The sequence below is a fragment of the Monodelphis domestica genome, chromosome 1 (assembly GCF_027887165.1).
Source record: "Monodelphis domestica isolate mMonDom1 chromosome 1, mMonDom1.pri, whole genome shotgun sequence".
Taxonomy (NCBI): Eukaryota; Metazoa; Chordata; class Mammalia; order Didelphimorphia; family Didelphidae; genus Monodelphis; species Monodelphis domestica.
The window spans coordinates 157,961,025-157,975,635 of NC_077227.1; the positions used below are offsets into that span (position 1 = coordinate 157,961,025).

A 14,611-nucleotide genomic window follows, 5' to 3' on the forward strand; every position below is an offset into this window, starting at 1 on the left:
ATGTTTTCTGACTTAGGTACTTGGGGCTCTTTTGACTTCCTTATTGTAGCAAATGGTTTATACCAGTTTAATTTCTGTGTGAAATTATTGTAATCAGAGTCTATGTCCTTTCTTTCATCCACATCCCACTTTTTAGTATCAATAGTTTGTTTTTAATAATCATGTTGGAATTGTTTCCATTGCATGCCAACTCTTTTTCTCATTTTTTTATTCCTTCTAATTTTGTGCTAACTGAATTTGGCTTTACTCATTTGAAGGTCTGACTGGACATGTATTGAGAACTGATTCAGGAGTGACTACCATAATAGCAACAAGTAATTTCCTTTCTGTTAAAATTTAATAAATTTCACCTTCTGTGGTGTCATTCAATTTATATATGCCTAATTTCTTATTCTTTTCTTGAGGAAAAAATTCATGACATATAGGTTTGAAACTTTTGTATAGTCTACAAGTCTTTATTCTCTTTTTAGTCCTGATCCATATTCATTACCTTTATCTATTCCTAATTTTGCACTATTTCATGATAATATTGCCATAATTTGTATTATGGTAAGGTTCATTGCAAAGCTTAAAATACTATGTAAATATTAACTATTGTTAATTTTTTAGTTAGCCCCTTTTCAATTTTGTCAGACTCTTTGTGACTCCAATTGCAGTTTTCTTGGCAAAGATACTAGAGTTGTTTGCCATTTCCTTCTCCAGTTCATTTTCCAGTTGAGGACACTGAAGCCAATGGGGGTAAAGTGACTTGCCTAGGGTCACACAGCTAAAAGAGTCTGAGGTTGGATTTGAACTCAAGTGGATGAATTTTCCTGACTCCAGACCCAGAACTTTATCTACAGTACCTCCTAGTTGCCCTGGGATACTCCCCTAGAGATTTCCAAGTTGATAGTGACTAATTAATGGGTCTTGTCATTCAACCAATACTATACTATTTAGCCCAAATCTCTTCACCTTTTCTATAAGCATAACATGAGAGACTGTCAAATATTTGGTCGAAATCTAATTTTGCTATGTCTGCAATGCTATCCTGATCTCCAAATATCCTGATCTCCAAATCAGGGTTACCCTATCCAAAAAGGAAATGAGGTTAGTCTGACTAACCATGAAACCATGCTGACTTTTAAATAATCACTGCCTCTCTTTCTAAATGCTCACAAACCATCCCTCTAATAATATGCTATACAACTTGGCCAGGAATAAAAATTACACACACACACTATAATTTGCAGACTCCATCCTTTTTTTTTCTTCTTTTGAAAATCTGGCCATTTTTCCTTCTGTCTTTTTCAAAGATTATTGACAGCAATTCAGTAATCTTTCAATGTTAAAACTTTCATCACCTTAGACTGTAGTAGGTCAGGTTAAAAAGCCTTTAATTGTGGCTTTCTCTGCTTTCTCTCTGTCCTTCTCTTGCTAATTCAATCCTTCCAAGAAGAAACTTGGCTGTTGCATAGATTTAGCTCCCACCACTCAGCAGCTTGTCCCTTTCTCCTCAATCCCCACCCACCAAGTCCATGTGTCCTGTCTCTCTTTGAGCCAAACAGAGAAACATTGGAATCACATTCTAAGTTTCCTTTCACAGTGACTACTTTTTTTCCAATTTGAAGAGAGTTTACTCTGGCAACCAGGCTTTCACACTACTCACTGCTTTCCCTCCTCCCTCTACATATTTGTCCTGTATAGATCACCTATTAACTACAGTTAAATGGTGTTAGTTCATTCCTGCTTTTGACACTCTGTTCTAAAAGAGGACTTTCCTTTGAGCACTTTAAAATGCACATAAATATAACAGAAAACTTTTTTCTTAAAATTATACAGCAGTTTCCTCACATAAATGCTAAATGTAGCTCACATTTACATAGCACTTTAGAGTTTGGAAAACACTTTGCACACATTATTTCATTTGATCATTACAATAATCCTGCAAAGTAATGGGTTTTTTTAACCCCATTTTACTTACAATCAGAGAAACTGAGGTGCAGAGAAGTCAAGGACACGGGCAGAAAATATCTGAGATGGGATTTCAACTCATGTCTGCCTGACTCAAAGATCAATAGAAAGTTAATGCTCTAGAAGATATGGAGAGATAATGATGAGCTGAGGTGGTCAGAGAGGTTCACAGAGAAGGTTGCGCTTGAGCTGGGATGTACAGGATTCTGTAATTTGGGTAAACTTGTCACTTTTATTGTATTGGTTCAGCCTGCCCGTGAGCAATTAATATTTTTTCCAATTCCTTATCTTCTATCAATACCGTGTATTGGTTCTAAGGCAGAAGAGCAGTAAGGGCTAGGCAATGGGGGTTAAGTGACTTGCCCAGGGTCACACAGCTAGGAAGTATCTTGAGATTAGATGTGAACCTAGGATCTCCCCTCTCTGGACTTGGTTCTCAGTCCCCCAAACCACCTAGCTGCCCCTTATTTTCTCCAGTTCTTTAGATAAGACTTTATTTGTGTGAAAAATGTTTCACAGTTGTGTTCATATAATTTCTGAGTTTGTCTTGGCAGGTAGACTCCCAGGTTTTATTTTGTCTACAGTTATTTTGAATGTATGTACAGGATTCTTAAAGAGAAAAGGGAAAGGAGAGAGAATGAAAGGTGGCTGTGTACAACCCGAGTAAAACCCGGGAGGTAAAAGCATTGATCAAGGTATGTTCACAGACAGTGCTTCACCCAGCAACATGCAAGTTCCTTGACTATAGGGACTTTTTAAAATCTTTGTGTCCTTTGCCCATAACTTGGTGCTTGCCAAAGAGTAGATATTTAATCAATGTTTGTTGAACTAGTAGAAGGAGATCAATCTTACTAGAGTGGATATTTTCTGTTTGGGGTTTTGAGAAATAAGACTGAAAATGGAGGTTGTTGCTAGATTGGGTGTGATGTAAAGAACTGGGTTCTAGTTTTGCCCCTAGCATTTATGCCTCTTCATTTAAGTTACTTTCTTTCTCTGAACCTTGGTTTCCTTACCTGTAAAAATGAATAGATTATAGATTTTAGGACTAGAGTTGGAAGGGATTTCAGAGGCTGTCTAATTCAACCCTTTCATTTTGCTGATGAGGAAACTGATTCCCATAGAGTTAGTGATTTGCCAAAAGCCATACACATGGTAAATATCAGGTGGGATTAGAGCCCTTCTCTTCTGATTCCTCAAAAAGAACTCTTTCCATTGATGTACCATGACTACTGGATTTCTTAATGGTCAGAAGTACATATTGAACATGGCACAGTTATGCCCAAGTGTGTCGAGTTAGTAAAATCATAATTTTAAAGTGAAATACACTTAAAAAAATAAACACACATGTTAACACTCCAAAGTCTCTAGGTCCACCCTCTGGCTTCCTTGTCTTGTATCTATAGAGGGAAGAAGCTCTCAGTGGGATGCCTCAGGCTTCCATCAAAACCTATGATGGCCATTTTTTTTTCCTACTGGCTGCAATTTGTGGAGCTGCTTTACTAATTCCTTGTAAGCTCCCCCTCCTCTTTTCTGATACTTCCTCTCCATCTGTATATAATTGTTCTCCTTGATAATTGCTATAGACAGATCTCCCACAGTTTTAGAGCCTGGTTTCAGCTACAGACAGTCCACTCTTAAAGGGGCCGACTTCTCTCATAAGAAGAAACATACAGTTTACAAACTAAGGCCCAGAGAAGGGTCCTTGTCCAAGGTCACACAAATGGTAAGCAGCAGCAAACATGGGATGACCCCAAAGGGCCCTTACAGCTCTACCCTCCTAGGAGCCCAAGATTCAAGCAAGAGCTTTATGGAGTTAAGGAAATGGCACCCAAAAGAAATGATTTATTGCTGTCAGAAGTGACTACTTGGTACACAGAAAAAAGGAGGGAAAGGAAACTCCAAGTATCTGGAAAATTCAGGCAGTCCTTGTTTTTCAGAGCTAGTCTTCAGAATAAATGAAATTCCAGAAAGGTGAGGGAATGTTTGGATTGGAACATTTCAGGAGGCTTTAGTAAATATCTTTTCCTTTCAAGACACAACAAAACAAAAAATGGGATCAAAAAATTTGGGTCTGAAAAGTGACTTTCACCCTGGAAAATCACCTAGAGACTGGCTGCTTCAGGAAAATTCTCTCCCCAATCTGGTGAGGCTGGTTCAGAGCCTAAATGGGAAAACAGAGTGTAGTCATAGTTTCTTAGGGTTCTCCAAAAGAGCTTGTACTCCCTTCCCCTGCTCCCTCTGTCCCAGCCTTCTGGAGATTAGTTCCTTCTCCCTGGTTGACAGAGTTCTGTTCTCCAACATTCCTTCATCTCAGAAAATTAGAAAAGAACAAGAAAAAGGATAATGGACTGACCAGGGCACTCTCACAAACATCTGGATTCAAATTCCACATCAGATATTTATTAGCTGTTACACTGGGCAAGTCCTTTAATCATTCTCTGCCTCAATTTCCTCCTCTGTAAAGTGAAGGGTTTAGATATAACTTAGAAGATCTTTCCCAGATCTAAATTTATGATTCTATGGCCTGTACCTTTTCCTCTAGACTTCTAGGAGAAGGGCAGGACAGGGGCAGCTAGGTGGTTCAGTGGATTGAGAGACAGGAGGTCCTAGGTTCAAATGTGGCCTCTGACACTTCCTAGTGGAATGATCCTGGACAAGTTACTTAGTCCTCATGGTCTAGCCCTTTCTCTCCTGCCTTGGAACCAATATTGGATCTTATCAGTGAGATATTTTATGTTATCTTCTAATTCTTTAGTCTTTTGACTTTGCTTTATTAATTCTTGCTCTTTTGCAAGAGCATTGTCTTCCAGTTGCCTGATTCTGACCTTTAAAGACTGGTTTTCCTTTTCAGTTTGGTCAAGTTGCTTCTGTGGTTGCGTTTTTTTGTGATTTAATTCCTTTTGCATTATTTCCCACTTTTCCTGGCAGAAGGCTTCCATCTTTTTGTTAATTTCTGATTTAAATTCTTCAAGAGTTTGTGGAGAATTTCCATTTCCTTTGGAAGGTTTTGGAGCATTTGTTTGTGTTTCCTCTTCTATCTCCTCTGTATTTTGTATTTTTGCTCCATAAAATGTGTCCAAAGTCACCCCCTTCTTCTTGCTTTTCTTGGTGTTTGGAGGCTTTTGCACTTCTGTACTGTTTGCCATCTCTATGGTTTTTCTTCCCCTTTCCAGTCAGAAATCTGAGTGAGGACTGGCTCTTGGTGTATCTGTCTGATGGGCCGAGGCTTTAGCCCCAGGCAAATTGTCCGTTCTCCGCAGCTGCGCTTTCTTCCCGGGGAAGCCAAGGGTCTGCCTTCCCCTGCCTGCCAGCATTTTGGGTGTTGCTGCTCCGCTGCCTTACTTCCACACTCTGAGCCTGGCACAGCACTGTCCGCAAGGTACCTCAGTGCCTTTGCCGGCTCTGAGGTTCCTGTCCTTTCAGAGGGCCCTGCACTCTAAGGGGGGAGAGGTCCTGGCCTCCTTGAGCTCTGAGGGCTCCTGATGGGATTAGGTTCAGCTGGGTTGGTCTGGACGTGCCCTGAGGCAAAAACCTCCAGTGAGACTCCGATGGAAGGACCCAGCCAAGGGGCTACAGGCTCCCCCCATCTCTCAGGCTGCTTCCCTGGCGTCTGTGTTGGATGCCCCAAGACTGGCCCAGGTTGCTTTCAAGATGAGCCCTTCAGAATAGCACTTTTGCCAGCCCTGAGTTTCCCACTGCTGCTGCAGGCTTAGCGCTCTGGGTTGGGGGGGAGGGGTCCTGGGACCTTCCTTCTGCCTTCCCCTTAGACCCAAGTGATCTAGGATTCTGGCTTTTGCGGGGCATACCTTTTGATTTGAGTCCAGAAGGAGGGTTCCCCAGCTCTGTCCTGTTTTAAGTTTGAATTTTAGTCCCCTAGGAGCATTCAGTTTGTGATCGGTAAGGAAGGGTTTTCAGAGGTCTGAACTTTTGCTGCTTCTAAGCTGCCATCTTGACCAGAAGTCTCCTTAGTATTGATTCTAAGACAGAAGGAAAGGTTGTTTTTTTTAAATGATATTAAGAACTACAAACAAAGACAACAACAAAACAACTCCTGCTTGTAGGGAGTTTATGTTCTTCTGAGAAAGTTCCCTTCCTATCCACCAATTTTTCCTACCCAACTTTACTCTTTAGGGTTTACTTCCTGATTTGTCCCCAGCCCAGAGAGATTTCTCCCTCCTCTGAATTCTTCCAGCCATCACTATCTCTACTGAGTATACCAGGGCAGCTAGGTGGCACAGTAGCTAGAATGCCAGACCTGAAGTCAGGAAGACCTGAGTTCAAATGTGACCTCAGATACTTCCTAGCTATGTGACCTAAGCAAGTCACTTAGTTCCTTTTGCCTCAGTTCCCTCATGTGTAGAATGAACTGGAGAAGGAAATGACAAACTACTCCAGTATCTTTGCCAAGAAAACCCCAAATGGGGGCACAGTTAGAGAGGACTGAAATGACTAAACAACTGTCTATTCCATTAGAATCACAGAATATTAAGATCTAGGAGGAAACTTAAATATCTTCTATTCATGCTTGCCTACTTTCTACATGGGGGAACTGAGGCTCTGAGAGGTTATTGATTAGCCTAAAGAAAAGGGGCTAATCATTTTCTTCATCTATAAAATGAGTAGGCTGGCTTAGAAAATCTTTAAATTTCCTCTGGGATAGCTAGATATCTCAGTGGCTCAGTGAATAGAGCACCAGGTCTAAAGTCAGAGACCTGAGTCCAAATCCAGCCTTAGACCCTTATTAGCTGAGTATCCCTGGGCAAGTCACTTAATTCTATTGGCTTTAGTTTTCTCATCTGTAAAATTAATTGGAGAAGGAAATGGCAAACCACTCTATCATCTTTGCCAAGAAAATCCCAAGTGGGGACACAAAGAGTCAGACATGACTGAAAAAGAACTCAACAACAGCAAAGCCCCTTGAACTCTAAAGCTAAGATTATATTATGATTCATGCACGAGGGTTAGGATTAGACATTTTGCCATCCCTATGTGTATCATCTATTAACCCAGTTAACCCAGAATCCCCTAAAGGACAAAGACTGTCTGATTCAGCTTTGTATCCCAACAACTTGCACAATGTCCAGTGCTTGTATGCTATACCCAGTAGGTGCTCAATAAGGGTTCATGAAGATGCTTTTGCTAAAGTGAAAGTTAACATTTTGAGCTTTTTCCTCCCACCATACCACTGAGTCCATTTTGTAACTATCTCAGACAAGTCACTTTCCAATCCTGTTTTTCCCTCTGTAAAAACAAGGGCATTGAACTAGATGCCTTCTAAGGATCTTTCCAAGTCTTCCATCAAGAATCCTATGATTACATGCTATTAAACCCATCAAAGAATAACTCTTTATTCTGTCAAAAATTTTTGGGGGTTCTTGAGTTCTAGCCACCTAATTCCTTGGCAATTTCTTCCACCCAGGCACTGTCTAGCTCTTTGATATATGGAGGGCTGACTCCCCTTGTTCACACCCACTCAGCTTAAGTTAACAGCTCTGACTTGTTGCCAAGGTACCAACAGATGACCTCACCAGCTCAGATGTCCCCAGTAGGGGACTTTCTAAAGCCAAGATTCTTAACCTTTTTTTTATATCATGCATGGAATCCTTTCCCAGTCTGGTGAACCTCTGGACCCTTCTCAGAATACTATTTCGAAATGCATAAAACAAAATACAAAAGATTACAAAGGAATTTTGAAATAGTTATCAAAATATTTTTTTAAAAAGTTCACAGACCCTAGAACACAGAACCTGTGTTCCAAAGGCATTCCACTACATTTTTACAATTCGGTCTCTGAAAGGGCTCTACAATCTGGAACGTGAATAACTCACCAAGGGAGAAGGGACGTTCTTGAGGAAGACCCTTCCAGGAGTTTTCTCTTTTTTAAAGAAAACTCTTGAAGACAGCAATGCTTTGATACTAAAGAATGAATCCTTTATATGTCAATTACAGAAAATGTAGGGTAGAAGCAACTTTGGACTAGGAATTCCAACACTGAGGTTCTGGTTTCCCTACTATATAGCTGTGTGGTCTTGAGTAAATTATTCCACCTTTCTGGGTCTCTTCTTTCTCAGCGAAAAATGAGACAAGCAAATGATTTCTGAGGTTCTTTGCAACTAGAGTGCTGCCCTGAAGCCAGGAAGCCCTGAATTCAAATCCAGCCTTGGATACTTGCTAGCTGTATAACCCTGGGCAACTCACTTAAATTCTGTGTACCTCAGTTTCCTCATATGGTACTTATTTCCTAAGGTTGTTGTGAGGATTAAATGAAATAATTTTTGAAAAGTGCTTATCACAGTGCCCAGCACATAGTAGGCACTTTCTTTTGGAGTCAGTAAGGGAACCTGGTTTGCCTCTCTTCCTCCTGCATTGTCCCTTCTCCTCAGGCTTCCCTCATGGTCTTCTTGTCCATCTCTCCCTTTCTCTCGTTGGTCTCCCTCTTCCTGCCCCAAACCTTAACTTTTATTGACATACAGAACGTATCCTGACACAAGCTGACACAAACCTGGTATGTCAGGAATGTTTGATGGACATGTAAAGTTACTCAGGAAGGGCCCTGTGATCCTTTGGGAGACCCGTCTCCCCAATGGATCATTTAAATATAACTATCTTATAACTCTAAATACCTTCTAGCTAAAAGTACATACAATAACATTTTTCTAAGAGGGAGTTACAATAGTTAGAGATGGGAGTAAAATTAAAAAAAAAAACTGATTGATAAATGCATTGGCAAAATGCCAACTAGGGAGAAGTCCCCTTTGGCATAAGAGTTGACATTCAGAATAAGTATATTCAACCCCCTTCAATTCAGTTCATTATATCCCAAAGTTCATTCTGGATCTTTTGATGCAATTTGTAGCTTCTTCAGGCATCTTTACAGCACCTTCTCCAAAAGGATCCACTTTCTTGATTTTGGATGTTGGCAAGTTTCTTTTCCTGAAATTTCTCCAAAATATTTTAAACCTTACATTTTAGGATAATTATACAATCCCCCTGAGGAGGGTGTTGACCAACACCAGAATCACACTGGGATACACGACTGAGTTATGAGGTATATGAAACAATTGTCAAAAGAAAACAAAGCAAAAACAAACCCCCCCCAAAAAAGTAAAAATTAATGAAATTCTGTATAAAAAATAAGTACAGAAATGATAAAAAAATAAAATAAAAATCTCATGTGTTTAAAATTCTAAGTAAAAAAATAATAAACCTCTAATAGGTTCTTGAATCACAGCAAGGACCAATTAAAGTGACACATAATTAAAGTGACTTATGTCTCAGAAGCCCATAGGACAATAGCAACAATATAGAACTTTACCCATTTGTAGCCAGGACTACAGAAAATTGCCAAACTATAAGAGAAAAAGGACTAAGTTTCAGCAGCAAATGGGAAAATCCATTCCCTGATCTGATTGTACCTTCACTGTCAGAGATAGGGGGAACCAGGATGATAGCCAGCCTGAGGCACTTGACTCAAAAGTATTGCACATGTAGTGTAGGTTCAAGAAAGTCCTGTGTCTTAACATATGTCAAGTGCCGCAACCTCGATTCTCACACTGGGTTCAAGTCCTTTTGTATTGGCAAAGAAGTTCAACAATCCTCCCAGGATTGGATTTGGTCTGCTTTTGACCTCGTGCTTCTTGGCACTGTATAGTGGCTTTTTTGTTTCCTTCTCCTGGAATCAGACATAATCATTAAAGAAAGTCCCATAACATTTATCAACAAATGGCAGGTTTCCATAGTCAAAAGCCTTCCTATTTTCCTGATTTTTCTTTTTACAATTCATAATCACATGACCAATTTTCCCACAAAAGTAACATGTTAGTGGTTGGTTTGTGGATTCTTGTAAGGGAGCTATGATCTCTCCTTGCTTTATTTTCACAACTGTTTCAGTTAATTCTTTTATTTCCTTCCTCAATGTCTCTACTAAAGTAGAAGTCTCCTTATCCTTCTCACCCTGTTTAGATCTTAATTCCTTTATTTCCTTCCTTAATGCTTCAACTAAATCAGTGTCCTCCTTCTCCTTTTGTCCCTCAAAAGCATAAACTGCTACTCTTTTCAATTCATCAAGGTCCATAGTAGGCCAATTTGGACAGCTAGTCATAAAATAATTCCTAACTACCTTACAACTATTTTTCACAAATTGCATTCTGATTTGTCTAAGGCCCCATTCCCTAACCAGATCAAGCTCAATATAGCTTCCTCCCAGCTCGATAAGTCTATCCGTAAACTGGGTGGGACTTTCGCTATTTTCTTGCTTAAGATTTTCAAATTTAGTCCATGTACCAGGCCTATCAGAACATGCTTTCATAGCTTTTAACAATGCATTTCTAGCCTGGGATAGTTGTAAGTAATCTTGCTCTGAATTTGGGTCCCATTTGGGATCTTCAGTTGGCCAGTGAAGTGTTCCCTCTCCTTGGGCCTGATTAACAAGAGAAAGAATCTTATTCCTTTCCCTTTCTGTTAGCAAGGCCTGGAGCAAATCTTCTACATCAAGCCATATGTGAGGAAAATGCTTTCAAACTTATTTATCACCACCACAGGCTCAGCTTCATATGAAGGTGTTTTTTCTTTGAATCTCTCAATGTCCTGTGGAGAAAAGGGTGTAATATGTCTAATGTTTACTAAATCTCCACATTTGTTATATGTAGGGACAACTCTTAGAGGGAAAAGACCTTTATTTGAATCATCTGTAGCAACTGCTGCTTGGCCTGTATTCTGGAGTTCAATGGAGTGGGTTGTAGTGAGGCTGGTAGGGGAAGGGGGTGGTGTGGTGGAATGAAGCTGGTCAGCAGGTGGGGAGGTAGAGGGAAAAGACTGGGGGAGGGGCTGGGGACGGGGTGGAGAGGAGTAGGATGGGTGAGGTCTAGAGGGGTCACAGTACAGTGGGTAGAAGGAGGGTATGGAAAAGGATTTAAGTAGGGATGATATGGGTAGGGATAGGGGAGATGGGTGGGCATAGGAGGATAGAGATTGGGAGGAAAGGGAATGGGAGGAGTAGGGGATGAGTGAGGTCTGACAGGGAGAGAAGCTAAAGGATTCAAGTCTTGGTTTGGGTCAGTATGAGAAACCTCCTCACAGATCAAGTGGGATGACAGAGCATCATCCTTGCTACATTTCACTGTAGCAAGCTAGAATGGTTTGGTTCCAAAGTTTCCTTACTGGAGGGAATGGTGGATTTATCCACAAAATAGGCCCAAAAGTACCAATATTTATAATCTTTGGACTCTTTGTTTTTAATGGCTAACTTCAAATCTTTTAAGATCTTGAAGTCAAAAGAGCCATATTTTGGCCAGGTAAAAGATATGTCCATCCATGCCATACAAAGCTTTCTAGCTTCTTTCTTTGTCATCCAATTCTCCTTAGGCAAATTTGGATCACTCCAGTTATTTAAAAGTTTATACAGGGCTGAATCAGGAGGAATATTTCCTGATTTCCTTTGATGAGTTGCAGTATTTCCCATATTGTCTAGTCTGTATGTCTTATTTAAGCTAGTATGAGTATTGCTAAATTAGCAGCTTAAACAATGAAAAGTCCCTAAAACTTAAAAAAAAATGGAAACACAAAGTTCTTCAATGTTATTGTGGAAGGCAATAAAAGAAGGCTTAAAATAAAAACAACAAAAGCTAATGTAAGGAAACAGTAATTATAGCACAGCAATAGTATCAACAATGAATGTGTATTTAGTTTAATAATTGTTGCCATTAATAATTAATAACAGTATGCATTTATTAAAATTATTGATGATGTTATTAACAACCATAAACCATTAACAAGTATCAATAATCAATAATAACCATTAGTAATTAATAGTATTAATACTATTGTGTCCTAAAATTATTCCTTACTATTGCATGTAATTAATTTGATTGAATGTTGACTTTTTTCAAATGTAGAAATTTCATTTTAATTTAAATTCAATATTATTAATATTTCCTATTAATAATCCTTTTACTTAAATATATACAATTTAATAGCATTATTTTAGATCACTAGTAGCAGTAGTAAAGGAATTTTTTAAAAAACTTTTCTAGTCGATTTAATTTTCAAGAGTGGGTGGCGCTATAGTGCGGGTAGCATGGAAGGCTCCTGTGGGTAGACCTAGCTAAGCAAGAAGTCAGCTAAAGAGAATGCCAAAAAAAATTGTCTTTTAATATGCTAAAGAATCAGCAGTTACTAGCAGAGTAACAAGAGTGCTTTTTAAAATGCTAATGAAGATGGGCCCTCCCAAGTAAAATGTGGCTTTAGACATGCAAACGAAGCTAGGCAGTTTACAAGCAAAGTTTGAGGGTGGGGGAGGGAGAGAAAAAAATGGAGTTAAATCCCTTCCCCTGGAACAGCCACCCCGTTTTCAAAGTTGGGGGAATAGGGAGTTCTGTTGGGCCCTAATGCACGTCTGGAAGTACCCTCAAAATTAATTTAATGAGTGACTCTGAGCTGCCAGTTCCTTTCTCATTTCCCCCTCACCTCCTGCACTGTCCTTTCTCCTCAGGCTTCCCTCATGGTCTTCTCGGCCATCTCTCCCTTTCTCTCCCTTTCTCTCCTGGGTCTCACCCTTCCTGCCCCAAACCTTAACTTTATTGACATACAGAACGTATCCCCAGGTAGGCAAGCCCACGCAAACCTGGTATGTCAGGAATGTTTGATGGACAGGTAAATTACTCAGGAAGGGGGAGGGGATGAGCTTCCTTGACACCCTCCCTTCCTTCCTTCCTCCCTTCCTTCCTTCCTTCCTGCCTTCCTTCCTGCCTTCCTCCCTCCCTCCCTCCCTTCCTTCCTTCCTTCCTTCCTTCCTTCCTTCCTTCCTTCCTTCCTTCCTTCCTTCCTTCCTTCCTTCCTTCCTTCCTTCCTTCCTTCCTTCCTCTCATGTTATCCTAAAGATGCTAAAACTGGTGAGGATAAATAGAAACTCTTCCAATCACACCCTCAGTCTCCTCTGGGCACTTGCTTCTAAGGAATTTCTCCCTCTCAACAAGCAAAAGGGAGCCCTAGGCCTGAAACTCAGCTGCTAGAGGTGAAATAGGAGCTTTCAAGCCCCGGAGGGGATCTCACGGCACCGGACACTGAACTCTAAGCCTCGGGAGCTTAGTTGGGCTGTACTGTAATTCCCTGGCTCCCAAGCTCGCTTCTCATTCAGTCCTCGTAAGGACTGAGTTTTCTTTTTCAGTCCAGAAGTTTGTTCCCTTGGAAGCCCTTTTGGGGGAGCTGCTTCTTTTCCTATCTGAGGGCTCCGATGTTGACGGCAGCAAAGACAGGAGGCTCATGAAGGCAGATGGTTTTTTGTGTGTGCAGAAATCCAAAGCCTACCAGTGGGGACGGGAGGGGGGCTCTGGTAGGGGGTTCAGCAGGTTTTTCCTCCCCAAACTGAGACAAAATAGTTTATTGTAAATACAGATTATAAAAATTACTTACTGTCAGAAGATGATGTGTACCCCATTAAATAGCAATTTAACGTAATTATAATCACGGGTGAGCTAAGGGCGAACTAGACGAGTGTAATCCATCTTCCTGTCCACCGGCTGCAGCCACTCAGGGCTTGGACTCTGTGGGGAAGGCCCGTCTAGAGAACGGCTGCCCTTGGCCAGGAGGCTGGGAGTCCCCGCAGCAGAGGCCAGCGGCCACGGTCCAGTGGTCTGTGGGGCCAGCAGGGGCGGGGATTGGCCTCCTTGCACAACCGGTTCCAGAGCCAGTCACGAGGAAGGGGAGCCCACTGCAGCTGAGGGCTATAAAGTGAGGTTTCACTGTGCAAGTGGCAGATGGCCCCATCATGCTTGACTGTGCTGGAATTTTATGAGCATGGTGGATCCTTATTTACTCAACTAACAGAACCGTACTCTCCCGCGGAAGGACGCAGGCACGAACACACACGCAGGCACTCTCCCACCCTCGCCCTCACACACACAGGCACCGCTTAAAAGGAGGCCACCATCTTGCTCAGTCAACGCCACGGTGACATTATCCCTCCTCTAATGTGCTTTGGCTTCCCGGGGGGAGCAATGTTTGTAGGGAAAAGGAGCGGCCGTACAAGAAAAATGGGCTGGCTCCTCTGGCTAAGCCAGCTGCTTCCGCCAAACAGTTCGGTCCATAACAGCATTTGCTAATAAATGATTTTTTGAACGTGTGGTCCAGACCTGTGATTTCGTGATTTCTGGGAAGAATGGAATTGCTTCCTCCCAACTGATTCACTTCTATCTGTAACATATTCCCTGGAATACGGAGAAGTAAGGGGACTTCCCCAAAGCCACATAGGCAATAGGTGTCCGAGGCAGTGATAACTAGATAGCATTTTATAATGATACTATCTAGCATTTACATAGTGCTTTAAAGTTTGCAAAATGTTGTACAAATATGATCTCATCCCATAATTCTGGGAGGTAGGTCTATTATTATTTCCATTTTATAGGAAGGAGAAACTGAGGCTTGCTTAGCAGCTAGTAAATATCTGAAAAAGGATTTGAATTCAGATTTTCCTGACTCCAAATTTCATACTCTATGTACTGGGCTACCTAGCTGCTATATGTTAAATATAGAAATTATACATATTAATATGTGTGATTAATATGGAAATATGCTTTTTGTAATTGCACATGTATAATCTTTATCAAATTGCTTGTTCTCTCCGAAGAGGGAAGGGAGAAAAGGAGGGAGAGATTTCAGAAAT

The 14,611-nt window shown here is 40.9% G+C and overlaps 1 long non-coding RNA gene across 1 annotated transcript; it reads right to left on the reverse strand.

Moving 5' to 3' along the window:
* Positions 1 to 434: 434 nt before the first annotated feature.
* LOC130456068 (uncharacterized) lies at positions 435 to 13,749 on the reverse strand. Its single transcript, XR_008914338.1, has 2 exons — positions 13,363 to 13,749; positions 435 to 5,930 (listed from the first exon to the last, which is right to left on the reverse strand). It is a non-coding gene; the product is annotated as an uncharacterized LOC130456068 (long non-coding RNA).
* Positions 13,750 to 14,611: the final 862 nt, after the last annotated feature.